Genomic DNA, 21,689 nt, shown 5'->3' on the forward strand with positions numbered 1-21,689 from the left:
ACAGGCCTAATTTGGCGCATTGAGGGGCCAATGGACGGGGTCATGTATTGTAAAATCTTGTATGAGAACCTTTTTCCCTCAGCCAGAACACTGAAGATGGGTTGTGGATGGGTCTTCCAGAATGACGACAACTCAAAACATACCGCCAAGGCAACAAAAAAAGGGGCTCAAGAAGCAGCACATTAAGGTCATAAAGTCGCCTAGTCAGTCACCAGAACTTAAACCTATAGAAAATTTATGGAGGGAGCTGAAACTTCGAGAGTCAAGGTACAGCCAAGAAACCTTAAGGATTTAGAGAAGATCTGTAAAGAACAGTGAGATGTGTGCAAACCTGGTAACCAACTACAAGAAACGTCTTACCTCTCCGCTTGCAACAAGGGTTTCTCCACCAAGTACCAAGTCATGTTTTTCTTGGGGATCAAATATTTATTTTACTCACTTACAACTGAAGTCATAGCATTTGTTTGTGTTTTTTTCTGTATTTTTGGTTGATATTGTGTCTATCTTCCTGACCGCCTACCACAGATGTACTGCGACAGGTCGGCTCTATTGAACAAAATGACATACCTGTACTTTATTTTGTGCAATAGACACGGGGGGGGGGGGGGGGGGGGGGGATGCGTGCGCCGATTGGACAGAGGGGGAGCCAATCAGCGGGTCTGGCGGACTCTATGTCCTCCAGCCACCGGCAATAGTTTCCCAGAGACGCAGAACAGGCAGAACTATGGAAACAAGGCAGATCACCATTCTAACAAGAAAGAAGATAGAGATCGGTGATCAGGAACACCGATTTCTATCTTCACCCAGTCAGACCATCCCCCACACAGTAAGCAAGTAAGTCATTAGTACAGTAACAGTGCATATTTTTAGCATTGAGCACTGAAATAAAGTCACTGGTTCCAAAAAAAAAAAAAAAAAAAAGGCGCTGCCATTACTAAAATAAAAAAATAAAAATGCCAAAAGATATCCCATGGTTTGTAGATACGATAACTTTTGCGCAAACCAATCAATATATGCGTATTGAGATTTTTTTTTTTTCTTTTACCAAAAATATGTAGCATTATACATATTGACCTAAATTGATGAAGAAATTAGATTTTTTTTACATTTGTTTGTTGGATAGGTTTATAGCAATAAGCAAAGAAAAAAAAAAAAAAAAAAAAAAAAGATTTTTTTTCCCCCAAAATTGACGATTTGTTTGTTTATAGTGCAAAAAATAAAAACCGCAGCAGTGATCAAATACCACCAAAAGAAAGCTCTATTTGTGGGAAAAAGAGGACATCAATTTTATTTGGGTACAGCGTCGCACGACTGTCAGTTAAAGTAACGGACAAAAATTTTTTTTGCAAAAAATGGCCTGGTCAGTAAGGGGGTAAAACCTTCTGAAGTGGTTAACCACTTGCCGACCGGCTCCTGTACATATACGTCGGCACTTTGAAGATGGATATCTCGGTAAAGGCAGCAGCTGCTGCCACAACCGATGTATCTATTTTTGGAGCCCGCAGTTCCGTTTACGCTAATGGTGGTCTCTACGGCAGATTTGCCGCAAGATCACCGTTATCGGTGGCATGAGAGGGGCCACCCCCCTTCCCGCCGCTCTCCCGTGCCCTCTGCCGCTTACTGGAGCTGTCAGGCGGCAATCGGGACCTGTCCGTGGCTGGGTATGGAGACAAGTGAGGCCAAGATGGCCCACACCCGTCTCCATACCATAGCAGGGCGGAAGCGACATCAAAACGTTACTTCCACCCATACGTCTTAAAGGGCCATTTTTCTGTTGTCATTTTTTCAAATGACAATTTTTTTTTTTTTTTTGCATTTAAGTCCAAATATGAGGAGATCTGAGGACTTTTTGACCCCAGAACTCATATTTAAGAGGACCTGTCATGCTTTTTTCTATTACAAGGGATGTTTACATTCCTTGTAATAAAAAAAAAAAAAAAAAAAAAGGGTCACTTTTATTCCTAACAGTGTAAAAATAAATAAAATCAAACAAAACAAATAAGAAAAAAAAAAAAAAAAAAAAAAAATTTAAAGCTCCCTGTCCTGACTAGCTCGCGTACAGGAGCGAACGTATACATGAGTAGCGCCCACATATGAAAACGGTCGTCAATCCACACATGTAAGGTATTGCCGCGATCGTTCGAGCGAGAGCAATAATTCTAGCCCTAGACCTCCTCTGTAACTCAAACCCGTAGAATATTTTAAACGTCGCCTATGGAGATTAAGGGTAAAAGTTTGTCGCCATTCTGCGAGCGGGCGCAATTTTGAAGCGTGACATGTTGGATATCAATTTACTCGGCGTAACATTATCTTTCACAATATTAAAAAAAAAAAAAAAATTGGGCTAACTCTACTGTTGTCTTATTTTTTTTATTCAAGAAAGTGAATTTTTTCCAAAAAAAGTGCGCTTGTAAGACCGCTGCGAAATATGGTGTGACAAAAAGTATTGCAATGACCGCCATTTTATTCTCTAGGGTGTTAGGAAAAAAAATGTATAATGTTTGGGGGTTCCAAGTAATTTTCTAGCAAAAAAATGTGTTTTTAACTTTTAAACACAGAGTCTGAAAAAGAGGCCTGGTCTTTAAGTGTTTTTTAAAATACACCTATGATAAAAAATTAGACCCTTAATTTCTTTGTAAGTGGGCAAACTTAAAAAAATCTGCAAGGGATCAAATTATTATTATTTTCCCCACTGTACATAAGCAACTATGGCCATGTGATGTCACAAGAGGAGACCCACCACGGATCACTTTTGGGGAGCACTGGAACCTGGTAATTATTAGTAAAAGAAGAGCTCTGTAGTTCTTCCTACCTGAACCAATTTTGCAAGAGGAGATCCACTAGAGGACACTTTCCAAAAGCACTGGAACCTGGAAGGTAAAGTAGAACAAAGGCCCTGTAATTTTGCCTACTGGACCTGAGGTCATAAAAGAGTTGACTCACGATGGGTCACTTTTGGGAAGCACTGGAAACTGGAAGTTAAACCCTTTACGATCAAACACATGTGCGAAGGTAAACGGGTGGACACATGCGCCACTTGGCAGTCGACGCTTATATGCTAAGAGCTCGTTCACTGCACACACTAAGCACAAAGACCAAGTTGTCAAAGAGTTCACATGATCACCAATCCAGCCCACCCCCGACTGTTCCATGCCGTTTAAAAAGAGACACCAGGATAGGCAAAAAGGGGTCAATAGTAGTAGAGAAGAGGAGCTCTGTAATTCTTCTCATTTAACCTGATGTCACAAGAGGCGTCCCACTAGGGTACTCTTCAGGAGAGCACTAGAACCTAGAATGTAAAGATTAGTAAAAACAGGAGGAGATCTGGGGTTCTCCACCAGACACAATGCCACAGTAGGAGACCCACTACTGGACACTTGTCGAGCACTGGAACCTGAAAGGTAAAAGCAAGTAAAAAGAGCAGATCTGGGATGATAAAGGGACTATATACAAGATTTTAGTAATGAGAACAATATCATTAGCAGTAATCAGCATGGATTCATGAAGAAAAATTCTTGCCAAACCAATCTAGTAACCTTCTATGAGGAGGTGAGTTGCCATCTAGATAAAGGAAGGCCCGTAGACGTGGTGTATCTGGATTTTGCAAAAGCATTTGACAGTTCTCCATAAATGTTTACTGTACAAAATAAGGTCAGTTGGCATGGACCAACGAGTGAGTACATGGATTGAAAACTGACAAGGGCGAGTTCAGAGGGTAGTGATAAATGGGGAGTACTCAGAATGGTCAGGGGTGGGTAGTGGGGTTCCCCAGGGTTCTGTGCTGGGACCAATCCTATTTAATTTGTTTATAAACGACCAGGAGGATGGGATAAACAGCTCAATCTCTGTATTTGCAGACGATACTAAGCTAAGCAGGGCAATAACTTCTCTGCAGGATGTGGAAACCTTGCAAAAAGACCTGAACAAATTAATGGGGTGGGCGACTACATGGCAAATGAGGTTCAATGTAGAAAAATGTAAAAAAATGCATTTGGGTGGCAAAAATACGAATGCAATCTATACACTGGGGGGGGGGGGGGGGGAAACCTCTGGGGGAATCTAGGATGGAAAAGGACCTGGGGGTCCTAGTAGATGATAGGCTCAGCAATAGCATGCAATGCCAAGCTGCTGGTAACAAAGCAAACAGAATATCGGCATGCATTAAAAAGGGGATCAACTCCAGAGGTAAAACGATAATACTCCTGCTCTAGGAGACTCTGGTCTGGCCACACCTAGAGTATGCTGTCCAGTTCTGGGCACCAGTCCTCAGGAAGGATGTACTGGAAATGGAGCGAATACAAAGAAGAGCAACAAAGCTAATAAAGGGTCTGGGAGGATATTAGTTATGAGAAAAGGTTGCGAGCACTGAACTTATTCTCTCTAGAGAAGAGACGCTTGAGAGGGGATATGATTTCAATATAGAAATACCGTACTGGTGACCCCACAATAGGGATAAAGCTTTTTACACAGAAGGGAGTTTAACAAGACTCGTGGCCACTCATTAAAATTAGAAGAAAAGAGGTTTAACCTTAAAAAGGGGTGTTCCGGCCGCGATTTTTTTTTTTTTTTTAAAGTCAGCAGCTACAAACACTGTAGCTGCTGACTTTTAATAGAGACACTTACCTGTCCAGCGAGCCCACGATGCAGGCACCTCCATCTTAACGAAGGGAAACAGGCAGTGGAGCCTTGCGGCTTTATTGCCGGTTTCCTACTGCACATGCGCAAGTTGCGCGGCGCTTTGTGAATGGGCCCCGTTGTTTTCTGGGGGACACACACACACGTCCCAGAAGGCAACGGGGCCGCTCACCGAAGAGGAGGAAGCGCCACGGAATAGGAAGAGGCAGATTAGGAAGACTGCCTAGCAACAGGGGCTTCAGGTAAGTTAAAAAACTTTTTTTTTTTCAAAATTTTTTTTTTTAATGAATATTAAAGCAATTTTTTATTTTAGGGTGGCCCTCCGCTTTAAACTACGTAGAGGGTTCTTTACTGTAAGAGTGGCAAGGATGTGGAATTCCCTTCCACAGGCGGTGGTCTCAACGGGGACCATCGATAGTTTCAAGAAACCATTAGAAAAGCACCTGAACAACCACAACATACAGGGATATACAATGTAATACTGACATATAAATCACACACATAAGTTGGACTTGATGGACTTGTGTCTTTTTTCGACCTCACCTACTATGTAACTATGCTGTTCTTCCCACCAGACCCAAATCTCACAAGGGGAACCTCATTAGGGAACCCTTTTAGAGAGCACGGGAACCTGGAAGGTAAAAATTATCAGTAAAAAGAGGAGCTCTGTGGTTCTTTCATATGATCCAATATCACAATAGGACGAGACACACCATGGGAAACTTTGGCAGAGCATTCAAACCAGGGAGGTAAATACTTGTAAAAAGTGTCGCTCTGTGGTTATTTCCACAATACCCTGTGCCACTACCGTGTCCTGTAATTACAAAACATATTCCCTTCACACACACCATACTGGAATCAACCATATGTAGAAGGTGATGTGATGCTGCAACAACTCCAGACTATTCACAGTGTATAACATGGATAAGATATGTTGTCAGCACACCAAGAAGTTTGTTTCAAAGTGCAATGCTCTTCTTTAGTGCATAATAACATAGAAATACATTTTGGAACCCTGCAGTAACCCATAGTCAGGCATGGGATTAGGGTCCAGAGGAACAAAACTAGCAGGACACAGGCATCCAACATAGAGAATTACGTCAAGTGTGAAGATTCTTGGGATGGCTTTGCTCAGCAAAGAGCACATTTGCTGGACAGGTTACTATGAGGGATTTTCTAGAACAAGTGCTCTTGTTTTTATTTCAACAAGTTGGTTTAAAGGATGAATAGCTGTAAAATATGCAGAAGCTGTAAAAAATGGAGGGAAAAAAAAAAAAAAAAAGAATGAAAATAAAAATTAATAAAAAATAAATGTTCTCTCATCAGCAACATGTTGTAGGTTTATTAAGTGAACATTGCAGATAGAGAAGTTAGCAAACATCAACCCGTCTGCACAAGCTGTTTTTCTCTGTGATGCTGCAACAACACAACCCAGCATGCTCTGGTGGCGTTCATCAGCCTGCTTGTTCAGTATGGCAGCAAAGAGGCTGAGGATAAAGCGAATTCTATAGCAACCATTCATTCCTGCATATCACCATTGATCTTTGAACTGCTTTGATGTGTAAATCTGTAAGTGTTCAGACAGCTAAAGCGAACCACGTGTGGAATCATAGATTTGGCGGCACGTGCTTATTACAGAATCACACAAAACTAAAGCTGGACTCTAGGTAAATCGCTATATATTTATTTTATTTTATTTATTTATTTCAGGTACTTATATAGCGACGTCAATTTACGCAGCGCTTTACATATACATTGTACATTCACATCAGTCCCTACCCTCAAGGGGCTTACAATCTAAGGTCCCTAACTCACATTCATACATACTAGGGACAATTTAGACAGGATCTAATTAACCTACCAGCATGTCTTTGGAGTGTGGGAGGAAACCGGAGTACCCGGAGGAAACCCACGCAGGCACAGGGAGAACATGCAAACTCCAAGCAGGTAATGTCGTGGTTGGAATTCGAACCAGTGACCCTTCTTACTGCTAGGTGAGAGTGCTACACACTACACCACTGTGCCGCCCTCAAAAGTAGAGCATTATATATTACTTCAAACTTGTTGTGTTCCTCAAACCATTGTTGAACCCATTTTGCAGTGTGGCAGGGTGCATTATCCTGCTGAAAGAGACCGTCGTCTTCAGGGAATACCATTTCCATGAAGAGGTGTACTTGGTCAGCAACAATGTTCAGGTAGGTGGTACGTGTCAAAAGGAACATCCACATGAATGGCAGGACTCAAGGTTTCCCAGCAGAACATTGCACAAAGCGTCACCCTGCCTCCACCAGCTTGCTTTTTTCTCCCATACTCCTGGTGCTATCGCTTCTCCATGTAAACGGTGCAAAAGAAAATGTGATTCAGCAAATCGGGCCACCTTCTTAAATTGCTCCTTTGTCCAGTTCTGATGCTTTTGTGCCCATCGTAGGCACTTTTAGCTGTGGACACGGATCAGCATTGGCACACGGCTGGTCTGTGACTACGCAATCCTATAATGTATGTACACCAGCACTCAAATTTTCCACTTGCATTTTGCAAGTGGATTTTGAGGGCTAGCGGGGGAGCTGCGCTGCCTGGGAGAGGGGGGCGAGCACTGCCAGCTGACAGAGTTGATCGGGAGCCGTTCTCCCAGCGATCGGCCCTGGGGAAGAGAGCATGGAGAAGGAGGAGAGACGCAGAATCACAGAGCGCAGATAGCCCACTGTTACAGCTTACATTACAATTGCCTTCGCTCTGCTCGCAGTCATACACAGCCCTGCCTCCTCCTGACAAGGAGCCTGTGATGGACAGAACGCCGGTCCAATGCTAGAATGCGTTCTGTGCACCACAGGCGCGGGGTCAGGAGGAGACGGGAAGGTGTATGACTGCGAGCAGAGCGGAGGCAATTGTAGTGTAAGCTGTTCCGGCGTGCTATCCTGCTCTATGATCCCGCGGCTCTCCTCTACTCATGATCCGGCCGCCCCCTCTCTTCCTCTGCCCAGGCAAGGCTGCTATGGTGGGCACAGGCAAGGCTGCTATGGCAGGCACAGGCAAGGCTGTGCTGAGGGGCACTGATAAAGCGGTTAATATTTGTTTTTGTAACTTAATTCTGCCTCAATGTTCGATAGAATCAACTCCTTAGTTGGACCAAAGTCCTTCAAAACCAGCGACTGCCTCTAGTACCTTCTATTGATCCTTTGTTACTTTGTGGCAGTGCATTGGGCAGATACTCCCTGGAAAGTGCCACCCTAAGTAAGGAAGTGCGTTAGGACAACAGAACATCTCATCCTCTCCATAATATGGATAGGGGTGCTTATAGCCTACAAAAGTGAACTGGGCAGGGTTAAGAAGACTTCTTGGAATAAGAATGCAGAGCACAAAAGGAGAGCACTGGATTTCTGGTGGGATTACCAAGTATGCTTTGCAATTATCAAAACAGATATAACAATATATCTTCAATAGTAAAGTTAATAGAGTAAATGTGAGCAAATCCGAAAAGTAGCGGTATGTACACTTTAAGCTTATACCAGACTGGACTTTTGAGTACCTGACGTCAATTGATCAAAGCTGAATCTTCAAGTAGCTTGGCGTGGACTTGCATCAATTAATGTTTACTCAAGGAGCAACCTGCCGTCAAGTGGGTTTGCAGGGCACACTGGGACTTTTGGATCTGTAACAACTGCAGGACAGCACAGTAATGACAATTATTTATGCAGACATATCAAAGACGAATATAAAGGTTCCATACACTCACTCGTTGTGTAAGATATCAAGATTAATTTAACTTCTATTCACATAGGAGGGTCTCCAGTAAACAAAAAAGTAAAGATTTGGCAGTTTGTAGGGAAATTCTAGTAATGTTTATTTTTCCTGCAAACTACTCCAAAAAGATTTACTAGTCCTCTGGATTTCCCCCTGAAAATAAATAAATAAATTAGTGCATTTCTGCAGAGAGACCATAGGCAATACAGCTGACTGACCCTATTGGCTCTGTTCCCAACTGCCCTAACATTTAAGGTGGTCTTGTCACAAAGGGGTTTAAATCTCTTATTTTTGGTACGTGACGGATGGTTGGTTCTTGGATGTGAGGACTACTGGGCTGAGTACTTGCCTTCAAACATTAAAGTAAAATTCCGGGCTCTAAAAGAGACTGAAGTTAGCTTATTGTTGGCTGTTCTTTAGCCATGTTAATTATCCTACTGGTTGCATTACATGATCAAGCTCTTATGGTGATTGTAAAGTCTGTTTTTTTTCCATGAAAATAATAAACAGGTTATACTTACCTGCACTGTATAGTGGATTTGCACAGAGCAGCCCCGATCCTCCTCTTCTCGGGTCCCTCTTCTGTGCTCCTGGCCCTTCCCTCCTGTTCAATGCCCTTACAGCAAGCAGTTTGCTATGGGGACACCCGAGCCGAGTCACAGCTCCCTGTGTCCATTCAGAAACAAAGCCCTGACCCTGCCCAGCCCCCTCTCTCCCCTGATTGGCTGGCTGACTGACAGCAGCAAAAGCCAATGGCACCGCTGCTGTGTCTCAGCCAATCAGAAAGGAGAATCTTGGATGGCCAAGGGACTCGTGGTCATCATTGGACAGAGAGAGACCTCAGGTAAGTGTTAGGGGGGCTGCTGCACACAGAATGTTTTTTATCTTTATGCATGAAGATGAAAAACCTTGTCTCTTTACAACCCCTTTAGCTGATTTTGTGTGGTATATATATTCCGTGTCAGTGTACAATAAAGCAAGTTCCAGTTTGCACCTAATCTAGTGTTGCCTAGTTCTTGGGTGCAATGTGCAGCAATAATACCTGGTTCCTGAGTCCAGATTGGAGGAAGCTGTATCTTGATGGAGGCACCCAAGCTGGGTGCTGGATGGTCCATCACACCTGGAATTCCACTTAAAGTTCCGGGGTGCCCAGTTTTTTTTCCCTGGGGGGAGGGGGGTGAGATTTACTGTCCCCCCCCACCCCCCTTTAGTGATGCAATTTTCAATCCAGGATGACCATTTCTGTGCATGGGCACCCTACGGTGATTTCCAGCTTCAATGGGGATCCCATATGTATGGTATATACAGTACACACACACACTGCTGGGCCAATGGAACTATGTAAAGTTAACATAACAGGCCAATTTATGGTATTTTCTTTCATTTAGATTATCTGTATGTCTGTTTTTTGTAAAAATGTACAAACCTCTTAATAAAATTTTTTTTAATATTTAAATTATTTTAATATTTGATTATAAAAAAAGTTACCATACCTAAACATCAGCTTTAAAACTTTTCTTTCCTGTTCAAAAACTGAATTTGTACCATGGGTCTCCTTTAAATCCTACAGGTAAGACAACAGAGTGTTAAATCACTTTGCCAGTGCCGTGCTATCCACTAAATGAGTGCGCATAAAGGAGATGCGTGTTCTCTTTAGATTCATGTGCCATCTGACACAGATTTCTGTAATCCCTGGTTTAACACTCAAGTAAATTAATCCCAACAGACACATGAATAAAATTGTTAATGGCTTCAAGGAGCAAGGACATTTGCACAAGCTGCATATACAATGTCATCCGAACATTGAAATCCCAGGAATACTGTACTGCTGTGAGAGAAGATCAATGTACGCATTAATACATAGAGGCTTGGATGTGCAGAGATGGGAAGGGGTAGAAAGAGCAGCCTAAAGTTTTATTACGTTAAAAGAAAAACAGGTTTGTTTTGTTTATTTATTCCATACCTACCTAGGTGGATGCAAGGCTGCATCTGTCCCCCTCTGTCTTAGGGTAAGAGCCGAGCGATCAAACACTGCGCATTACTCAGTTTTTCCTGCCACTGAGCAAAGAGCATTGACTTTCAGTCACTGGCTCTCTGCTCTGAATGCCTAACCAGCTCCCACCCTCCCATGTGCTCACTGGAGCGCTAGGCTATGGAGGGGGCAGGAGCAGCTGGCTCAGACTCAACGGATCGGATGCCGGTTCAGGCATGTGGGTGGATCAAGACCATATGGTCACGATCTTTAGCCAGTCTGGACTGAAATCAGACATCAGCTGACAGCAGACTGAAATCGGCTGTCAGCTGAAAATGAGTCACAGGAGTGCAAAACGAACTTCACTCCAGTGGTCCACAAGAGAAGTACAGCCAAACGAGATTTGGTTGTACTTATCCTTTAATGCATTCTATGCATTAGGAATGGATCAATGTTTAAAAAAAACAAAAACAAAAAACCCTATTTGAATTTAGAACCACTTTAACGGATGCAAAAAAAAAAAAAAAAAAAAAAAAAACAAATAAATACATTTTTTGTTCCCCCACAAACCAAAAAACTACATTTTAAGAATTGACATGAAGCCAACTACCATCACACATGGAAGAATTCTAAAACAGGGCAAACACATCTACTGTGTGTTATTCTGGATGTCTGGCTTGGGAGATCAGACAAGTGGTTTCCAGCTTCAGAAACCGGCAGAAGGGTTTTAGTAAAAGCTTTAATGGCCAACTCCAGCAAGAAAAATGTACAGGCGATACTCGAAAAATTAGAATATCGTGCAAAAGTTAATTTATTTTGCTAATGCAACTTAAAAAGGTGAAACTAATACATGAGATAGACTCACTACATGCAAAGCAAGATAGTTCAAGCTGTAATTTTTATAATTGTGATTATTATGGCTTACAGCTCATGAAAACCCCAAATCCACAATCTCAGAAAATTAGAATATTGTGAATAGGTGCAATAGTCTAGGCTCAAAGTGTCCCGCTCTAATCAGCTAATTGAGCCATAACACCTTCAAAGGGTTGCTGAGCCTTTAAATTGTCTCTCAGTTTGGTTCAGTAGGAATCACAATCATGGGAAAGACTGCTGACCTGACAGTTGCGCAGAAAACCATCATTGACACCCCCCATAAGGAGGGAAAGCCTCAAAAGGTAATTGCAAAAGAAGTTGGATGTTCCCAAAGTGTTGTATCAAAGCACATTAAGGCTCTGTTTCCACTAGTGCGACTTTTCATGCGACTTGGGACTGAAAAGTCGCATGACAAATTGTTTCCCATGATTTCCAATGAGTACCGTTCATATCTGTGCGACTTCAAGTCGCAGCGACTTCAAAGTAGTCCCTGCACTACTTTGGTCCCACTTTGAGGCGACTTGAGGTCTATAGATACAGGCATTGCTCCAAATCGCGGTAAAAAGTCGCGGTAAAATCGCGGTAAAAAATCGCGGCAAAATCGCGCGACTTTGGGGACGCACTAGTGGAAACCTAGCCTAAGGCTAGGTTTCCACTAGTGCGTCCCCAAAGTCGCACTAGTGGAATTTTGCCGCGATTTTTTACCGCGATTTTACCGCGACTTTTTACCGCGATTTGAAGCAATGCCTGTATCTATAGACCTCAAGTCGCATCAAAGTGGGACCAAAGTAGTGCAGGGACTACTTTGAAGTCGCTGCGACTTGAAGTCGCACAGATATGAACGGTACTCATTGGAAATCATGGGAAACAATTTGTCATGTGACTTTTCAGTCCCAAGTCGCATGAAAAGTCGCACTAGTGGAAACAGAGCCTAATAGAAAGTTATGTGGAAGAAAAAAGGTGCACAAGCAGCAGGGATGACCGCAGCCTGGAGAGGATTGTCAGGAAAAGTTTTGTCAAAAGTGTTGGGGACTTTCACAAGGAGTGGACTGAGGCTGGAGTCAGTGCATCAAGAGCCACCACACACAGACGGATCCTGGACATGGGCTTCAAATGTCGTATTCCTCTTGTCAAGCCACTCCTGAACAACAAACGTCGTCAGAAGAGTCTTACCTGGGCTAAAGAAAAAACAGACCTGGTCTGTTGCTCAGTGGTCCAAAGTCCTCTTTTCTGATAAGAGCAAATTTTGCATCTCATTTGGAAATCAAGGACCCAGAGTATGGAGGAAGAATGTAGAGGCACACACTGCAAGATGCTTGAAGTCCAGTGTGAAGTTTCCACAGTCGGTGTTGATTTGGGGAGCCATGTCATCTGCTGGTGTTGGTCCACTGTGCTTTATTAAACCTAGGGTCAACGCAGCCATCTACCAGGAGATTTTGGAGCACTTCATGCTGCCTTCTGCAGACGAGCTCTATGGGGATGCGGACTTAATTTTCCAGCAGGACTTGGCACCTACCCACACTGCCAAAAGCACCAAAACCTGGTTCAATGACCGTGGGATTACTGTGCTTGATTGGCCAGCAAACTCGCCTGACCTGAACCCCATAGAGAATCTATGGGGCATTGCCAAGAGAAAGATGAGAGACGTGAGACCGAACAATGCAGAAGAGCTGAAGGTCGCTATTGAAGCATCCTGGTCTTCCATAACACCTCAGCAGTGCAACAGGCTGATGGCTTCCATGCCACGCCGCATTGAGGCAGTAATTGCTGCAAAAGGGGCCCAAACCAAGTACTGAGTACATATGCATGCTTATACTTTTCAGAGGTCCGATATTGTTCTATGTACAATCCTTGTTTTATTGATTGCATGTAATATTCTAATTTTCTGAGATTGTGGATTTGGGGTTTTCATGAGCTGTAAGCCATAATCATCACAATTATGACAAATCACGGCTTGAACTATCTTGCTTTGCATGTAATGAGTCTATCTCATATTAGTTTCACCTTTGCATTGCATGTAATGAGTCTATCTCATATATTAGTTTCACCGTTGCATTAGTGAAATAAATTAACTTTGGCACGATATTCTAATTTTTCGAGTATCACCTGTATATGCTCAGAGATTCACTACTGCAGTGCCCTTAAAGCAAACCTCATATTAAACAAACAAAAAAAAAAAAAGTCAGCATATAGCTCTACATAAAAAACAAATAGACAATCGGGCCACTTCTTACAGACTCAAGCTCTTATGGGATAGGTGAAAAAAAAAAAAAACAAAAAAAAAAAAAACAAAAAACAAAAAACAAAAAAAAAAAAAACCACCACACAAAAACACAACGTATTCCCTTAGGCCGGTTTCACACTAGGGCAGTGGGTGTGTCAGGGGTAAAACGCAGCTATTTTTAGCGGCGCTATTCGGCTGCTAGCGGGGCAGTTTCACTCCTCGCTAGCTGCTGAAAAAGGGTTAAAATCGCCCGCAAAGCGCCGCTGCAGCGGCGCTATGCCGGTGGTATAGCCGCGCTGCCCCACTGATTTCAATGGGCAGGAGCAGTTTAAGAGCGGTGTATACACTGCTCCAAAGATGCTGCTAGCAGGACTTTTTTTGGCGTCCTGCCAGCGCACCACTCCAGTGTCAAAGCCCTCGGGCTTTCACATTGGAGACACAGCAGCAGCTGTTTCAGGTCGGTTTGCAGGCGCTATTTTTAGCGCAATAGAGCCTGCAAATGACCCAGTGTGAAAGGGGTCTTAATGGGTAAAAGTTGTAACCGATTAGGGCTGAAGCTGCTACCACATACACCTGCCGATGGCAAGCCAATAAACATAAAAGATAACACGCATAAAAGGCAGAGCTACATAAAACACATTCCCATTATTCCGGGTGTGCTATCATAAATAGTGCATATAGATTAAAGTCTAAACATGCATCTCATGTTTGGACTTTAATCTATATGCACTATTTATACACGGCGGCAGGTTGGCTCCATTGTGCGATTCGCCATACCGGTATGTTGGTTGATGTAATAGATAGCGGGTGCGCGCGCGCGCACACCCACGGAGCAGCGCCAATGCGCGTGACCCAGGGCTGCGATGTCTGCCAGCCACCCGCGATCGCTCCACAGAGAGCCAGGACGGGGATCTGTCAGTGTAAACAAACAGATCCCCGTTCTGTCAGGGGAGTAGAGAAATCGCCTGTTCCTAGTGATTAGGAACAGCGATCCGTCTCCTCCCCCAGTCAGTCCCCTCCCCCCCCAAAGTTAGAAAGACTTAACCCCTTGATCGCCCCCCCTAGTGTTAACCCCTTCCCTGCCAGTGTCACTTACAGTAATCCATGCATTTTTATAGCACTGAATGCTGTATAAATGTCACTGGTCCCAAAAAAATAAAAAAAAATAAAAATAAAAAAAAAAAAAAGTCAAAGTCAAATGTCACAGCCCCGCTAAAAAAAACGATGATCACCACCATTACTAGTAAAAAAATAATATTATTATTATTATAATAAAAAAAATATATTATTATTATTATTATTATTATTAAAAATGCCATAAATTTTTCCCCTAATTTGAAGACAACCAATATACGCTTATAGCTTTTTTTTTTTTACCAAAAAGATGGGTTTTTTTGGATACTTATTATAGCAAAAAGTAATTTTTTTCAAAATTGTTGCGCTTTGTTTATAGCGCAAAAAATAAAAACCGCAGAGGTGATCACATACCACCAAAAGAAAGCTCCATTTGTGGGGGGGGGGACATGAATTTTGTTTGGGTACAATGTCGCACAACCGCGCAATTGTCCGTTAAAGCGACGCAGTGCTGTATCACAAAAAAATTGCCTGGTCATTAAGGGGCTGTGGTTAAGTGGTTAAACATTTTTTTATTTTTTTTTCTTCTAGTTAAAAAATGACTTATTCTACTTCCTAGTTGAGTGGAGGCACTGGTGATGTAACCCTGGCCTCGCAGATGCATGCTGGGAAGGCAAATCACTAGTGCCTTCCTAATTAGATGATGTACAACGTTACAAGTTTCAGGAGGCACACCCAGAGCTCCAGGAAGTAAAGGGAGATGGATTCATCTGCCTTTAAAGTGATAGTAAAGCCTCAGTTTAAGAACTTTCAGCAGTTGATTTAATCACTGAGTAGGTCGCTTCTTTATTCTTTTAATCCATGCCTATGTTCCAATTTACACTGGTGCCATGCTCACTGCCCCGGGTTTCCTGTTTCAAGGTGGCTCCTTTCTCTTGCAACATCCTATGGAGACACCCTTGCATGCAGGAACTGGAGTTGTCTCCCTACATTAAAGTGGAAGTCCAGCCTATTCCTAACTAAACGTAAACATGCTCCCACCCCGCTTCTAATTCCTAGTCTATCTACCCTGAGGAAGGAAGATATCTATACTTGCCCATTTTGAAAGGAATCCATTGTGATCACATGATCGCCCCAACGGCCAGCTTCAGTGAAAAGCATAGATTGCCAACAGCTTCAGTGCATGCGTGATGACGTCACCCACAGGATTACTATGGGGCATCCGTTGTCAGCTGTCCCTCCTCTTCACTGAAGCTGCCGCTGACAGCTAATCATGTGACCAGACTGGATTGCTCTCAGAACAGATAAGTATATACATTTTCCTTTCACAGGGTACATAGAATAGGATATAGAAGGGGGTGGGAGGATATTTAAGCTTTGCTAGTAAAGATTTAATTTTGTTATTATTAAAACAAAACATCTTATACTTACCTGCTCTGTGTAATGATTTTTCACAGAGCAGCAGTTTCCCCAACCAGCACTCCTACTCCCATAGAAAGCAGCTTGCTATGGGGACACTCAGTGAGAGACCTGAGAAGATGGGGATCGCAGCTGCTCTGTGCAAACCCATTACACAGAGCAGGTAAGTAGAACATGACTAAAAATTCATTTTGTATCACTTTAAGGAATTTGGCCACTGTGAGAAGAATGGAGAGAAAAAATAAAAAAATAAAAACACAATTAAAAATAATAATTATAATAATAATTTTCATGCTATGTATAAACCACAGTGTATCAATTCCCTGTAGCTGCTGCTCAACAAGTTCTAAAACACTAAGGCCTCTTTCACACGGACGATCCGTATGTCCGTTTTTCATCCTTCCGTTTTCGGATGAAAAACGGACATACATTCATCCCTATGGAGCGTCGGATGTCAGCGGTGACATGTCCGCTGACATCCGACCCGCTCCGATCCGAAAAGCGTAACGGAGGAAAAACCTACTTTTCCATCCGTTCTCGGATCGAATCGGGTGACGACGGACACTACGGTCCGTCATCATCTGATCCCCCCCATAGGGGAGAGCGGCGCTCTGACAGGTCCGCCGCTGCACAGCGTGCAGCGATGGACCTGTCATCTTCCTGCTCAGCGGGGATCGGCGGAGCGATCCTCGCTGAGCAAGCGGGTGTTCACGGGGCGGATCATGACTGATCTGCCCCGTGTGAAAGAGCCCTTAGGCCTCTTTCACACGAGGGATCCGTATGTCCGTATTTCATCCTTCCGTTTTCGGATGAAAAACGGACATACATGTATCCCTATGGAGCGTCGGATGTCAGCGGTGACATGTCCGCTGACATCCGACCCGCTCCGATCCGAAAAGTGTAACGGAGGAAAACCCTACTTTTCCATCCGTTTTCGGATTGGGTGACGACGGACACTACGGTCCGTCATCACCCGATCCCCCATAGGGGAGAGCGGCGCTCTGACAGGTCCGTCGCTGCACAGTGTGCAGCGATGGACCTGTCATCTTCCTGCTCAGCGGGGATCGGCTGTGAAAGAGCCCTTATACAAGATTCCCAAAATGTTACCACAGCGCATACAGTACATCTAAATGTCCCAATTCAAATGTGCTTCATTCCGTAATCCTCCATCTTCAAATGGAAAGTGCTCTGTGCTCAGTAATTCATAAACAAAACGCTGAAGTGCTTCAAACCAAACATGCTGTGAAGTGTGGCACACATCCCTCTTGTGGACCCTCAGCTTTTCAATCTGGGGGTGCCACAGATCTTCTTTGTTTAGGTATGCCTCCAAGACATGGGGGTCGATTTACTAAAAGGCAAATTCACTTGGAAGTGCAGTCTCTGTAGATCTGAGGGGGAAGATCTGAAATGAGGGGAAGCTCTGCGGATTTCTATCATCCAATCATGTGCAAGCAAAAATGCAGTTTTTTTTTTTTTAAATTTTCCCCTCAGATCTACAGCAACTGCACTTGTAGTGCACAGCGCATTTGCCTTTAGTAAAACCCCCATGGGTTTTAGGAACAACTATCGCTATGCTTTGTCCATTCTCCACCAGGCTCAACAAAAAGGAAGAAAGGCTCTCCTTCTGGGTGGTCGTCAAAAGACGGAGGGACAGAGAGGCTCTCCTTCTGGGTGGTCGTCAAATGACAGAGGTACAGCGAGGCTCTCCTTCTGGGTGGTCGTCAAATGACAGAGCCCAGAACGACCACTGTCGTGCGTCTATGGGGGTACGCAGCTATCGCCCCGTGTTGCTAGGACACGATGTGCCCCCGATCTCTGTAAAGAGCAGATCAGAGTGCATGGCGAGGAAAGACGATCAGCGGCATCTCCTCGCAGGGAACACCTGGACATGTAATAAGGGCAATGATCATCAGCGCCCCCATTACTGTAGAGCCCCCAGTGACACCAATTAGTGCCCATCAGTGATGCCAGTCATTGCTGCCCTTCAGTGCTCATCAGTGCTGCCAATCAATGCCGCCTATCAGTGCAGCATATTAGTGCCTCAGTGCCACCTAATCAATGCCCACAAGTGCCACCTAATCAGTGCCCTTAAGTGCAGCCCCATCAGTGGAAAAAAATTATTGATTTATGAAAATTTACTAAGATTTTTTTTTTTTTTTATATATGAAAAATAAAAAACCCAGCAGTGATTAAAAAATACCACCAAAAGAAAGCTCTATTCGTGTGAAGAAAAGGATTAAAAATTAATTTGTTTACAGTGTTGCATGACCGTGCAATTGTCACAGTGCAACAGCGCTGAAAGCTGAAAAATGGCCTGGGCAGGAAGGGGGTCGAAAGTGCCCTGTAGGCAAGTGGTTAATAAATGTGGAAATATTACACTAGTAAAGCGCTTTCCTTTTTTATTGAGCCTGGTGGAGAATGGACAAAGCATAGCGATAGTTGTTCCTAAAGCCCATGTCTTGGAGGCATACAAAAACAAAGAAGATCTGTTGTACCCCCGGACTGAAAAGCTGAGGGTCCACAAGAGGGATGTGTGCCACACTTCACAGCATGTTTGGTTCGAAGCACTTCAGCATTTGGTCTATGAATTACGGAGCACAGAGCACTTTCTGTTTGAAGATGGAGGATTAAGGAATGAAGCACATTTGAATTGGGACATTTATTGCCCCAATTAGTTTATACTAGATTTATATAAATACATATTTTATATATTTTTGCAAGATGTACTGTATGCACTGTGCTAATATTTGAGAAAGAAATATATGGTATGCAAAGAATGAAAAGCTTACAATTACCTCGAAGTATCTGTTTGAAGATTGCCCATACTAAGTGCCATTATTGCAATTTTAAGATAAGGGTGAAGTTCCACTTTAAAGGATAAGTACTGCCAATACTGATAAAATATGGAAGGAGTAATACCCATCAATTTGTTTTTTGCCGTTTGCATCCCAGAGCTGCATTTGATCTATGGATTTCATCGAAAGCGGAGTTCCACCCGTTTTTCAGTTTATTAAAAGTCAGCAGCTACAAAAAGCATAGCTGCTGACTTTTAATAAACCGACACTTACCGGTCCAGCGATGTGGCCGCTCGGATGCTAGCTCCTCTCCCCCTCCTCTCCTTGGCGCTGTCATGGTAACTGTGGGCACCCAGCCGTGACAGCTTATAGCTTCAGGTTAGGCCCCTTTCCCCTTTGTGCGACTTATCCTGCAACTTGGGACTGCAAAGTCGCATGACAAGTCGTACCCCATGTTTTCCAATGAGTGCCATTCATATCTGTGCGACTTCAAAGTAGTCCCTGTACTTGGTACTACTACTTTGGTCCAACTAATGAGAGTTGAGGTCCATAACCTCAAGTTTAGACAGGCATTCCTTCGACTTTGAAGTTGCAGTAGTGTGAAAGGGGCCTTTAGTAAAACAGCAATATCAGAACTGATCTAAGGTTAATAGATTAATCACACAAAAGCCAAGGAAAAATCCTTGGAAAAATTCCAAGCTCTACTTACCAACCAGATTAACCTGTCTAACAGTATGCGTTTAAAAACAGGGGTTTAGTTGCACAAATTTGCAAATACATGCATAAGCTACAGGCCCCAGCAAGGCAGAGCTTTGATTCATTGAATGAGTTTACCAAAAATGTAAATATTGCAGAGAATACAGTCTCATGCTACATAACTAAGCTCCATTTCATGCTGAATAAACTAAGTGATTAATGTATATTAAAATAGAAAAAAAAAAAAAATATATATATATATATATATATATATATATATATATATATATATATATATATATATATATATATATATATATATATATATATATATATATATATATATATATATATATATATATATATATATATATCTCTTTAGATAGAATTTTACTCGAAAAAAAAAAAAAATATTTTCTTTTTTTAAAAAAAATAAATCGATTTTTATCCACCCTGCTTAGGTATTAAGCAATGGGGTGGGGAAGCAATTAGGCTCATCTGACATGACACAGCTAATCTATGAAGAATCATTCCCCAAGTCCTAACCACATCACTGGATGACATCTAACCTACAATTATTGTGTGAGCTAATAGAATTTAGAAACATTTTATTAAAAAAAATTATATATAGTTGTACAAATGAAGGTCTTTGCAAACCTAACTTAAATCTTAAAGCAGAGGTCCGCCCACCACTGCAAAAATTAAAAGCGAACAGCTACTGACTTATAATACCCTGTTTCCCCGAAAATAAGACCTAGCGTGATTGTCAGTGATGGCTGCAATATAAGCCCTACCCCCCAAATAAGCCCTACCCTGTTTCCCTGAAAATAAGCCGTACCCTGAAAATAAGACCTACAAGGTCTTTAACTAGGGCTTATTTGGGGGGTAGGGCTTATATTGCAGCCATCGCCGACAATCACGCTAGGTCTTATTTTCGGGGGAAACAGGGCAATAGGACACTTACCTGTCCTGGAGTCCAGCGATGTCAGCACCGCAGCTGACGTTTCCATAAGCTGTCGGATGCTGCCGTGGCCATAGCCAGTAAACGAACCCGGTAGTGAAGCATTACAGCTTCACGCCGCCTCCATACTGCGAATGCGCGACCTGAGGCACCCACTGTGCTCTCCTACTTGGCCCAGCGGCAGGGGAAGGAGCAGGGAGCCGAGTGGTGACAGGATGCCTTTCAAAGACAGGTATTTGCCCCCCCCCCCTCCCTCAAAAGGTGTCAAATGTGGCACCCCTTCTGGGTAGAGTGGAGAAGGTTTAGTAACTCTAGTAGCGGGGAAGCCTAGTAAAAGGTGCTTTCTTTAATACAAACCTTTTATTTTCCAATTGAAAAATGGGGGAACTATAAATAAAAAAAAATATATATATATATATATATATACACGTCCATGGGTTAAACTGTGTGGACAGCACTCCGAAAGGTGCCACTTTTTAGGTGTATTTCCAATGAAGAGTATGGGTAATGCTACAGCATACAAAGACATTTTAGACGACTGTGACCTTCCAGCTTTGTGGTAAGAGTTTGGTGAAGGCCCCTATTCTGTTCCATCATGACGGTGTCCCTATACACAAAGCGATCTCCATAAAGACATGTTTTGAGGAGTTTAGTGTCGAGGAAGCCGCACAGAGCCCCGACCTCAACCTTACTGGAACACCTTTTAGACAAAATCAAATGCCTATTGTGAGCAAGATCTCCTTCAACATCAATTTCTGACCTCACATATGCTTTTTTTTTTTTTTTTTTTTTTTTTTTTGGTAATGGCCACACATTTCCCCAGACACAACCCAAAATCTTGTGGAAAGCCTTCCCAAAAGAGTGGGGGCTGTTACAACAGCAACTCCATATTAATGCTCATTAGCTCAAATAAGGATGTTCAACAAGCTCATACAGGTGTAAACAGAGCCAGGACTAGGGGTGGGCAGGAGGGGCAGCTGCCCTGAGCGCAGTGGTAGAATGTGAGGTAGAGGGCGGCGCCGTTTGGCATCTTCGCCCTGGGTGCTAGATGACCTTGTCCCAACACTGGGTGTAACAGTCAGGTGTCTACAAAACGTTTGTCCATATAGTGCATGTACAAAGGGGCAACTCCCAATTCTTGTATTTCACTGCTGATTGAAAACAAAAAAAAAAGATTCTCGGCAGTACAAACTCTAAAGCTGGCCATACATGGAGTGAGCTCTGTCTGGTTCCTGATGAACCAGGCAATATTCTACCAATGGGTAGCCCTGTCAGCAACCTAGCATCCAACATTCCTCC

At 43.0% G+C, this 21,689-nt stretch overlaps 1 long non-coding RNA gene across 1 annotated transcript in view; it reads right to left on the reverse strand.

Annotated features, from left to right (window-relative positions):
- Nucleotides 1-9,959, reverse strand: part of LOC141126928 (uncharacterized) — a 52,122-nt gene extending 42,163 nt beyond the window's left edge. Inside the window, exons 1-2 of the long non-coding RNA XR_012241462.1 lie at nt 9,870-9,959; nt 8,162-8,293 (exon numbers count right to left, since the gene is read on the reverse strand). This is a non-coding gene — a long non-coding RNA (uncharacterized lncRNA). The remainder of the gene's footprint in view (nt 1-8,161; nt 8,294-9,869) is intronic.
- Between the last annotated feature and the right edge of the window lie 11,730 nt (nt 9,960-21,689).

Source organism: Aquarana catesbeiana, linkage group LG02 (genome assembly GCF_042186555.1).
Source record: "Aquarana catesbeiana isolate 2022-GZ linkage group LG02, ASM4218655v1, whole genome shotgun sequence".
In the NCBI taxonomy this organism is placed as follows: Eukaryota; Metazoa; Chordata; class Amphibia; order Anura; family Ranidae; genus Aquarana; species Aquarana catesbeiana.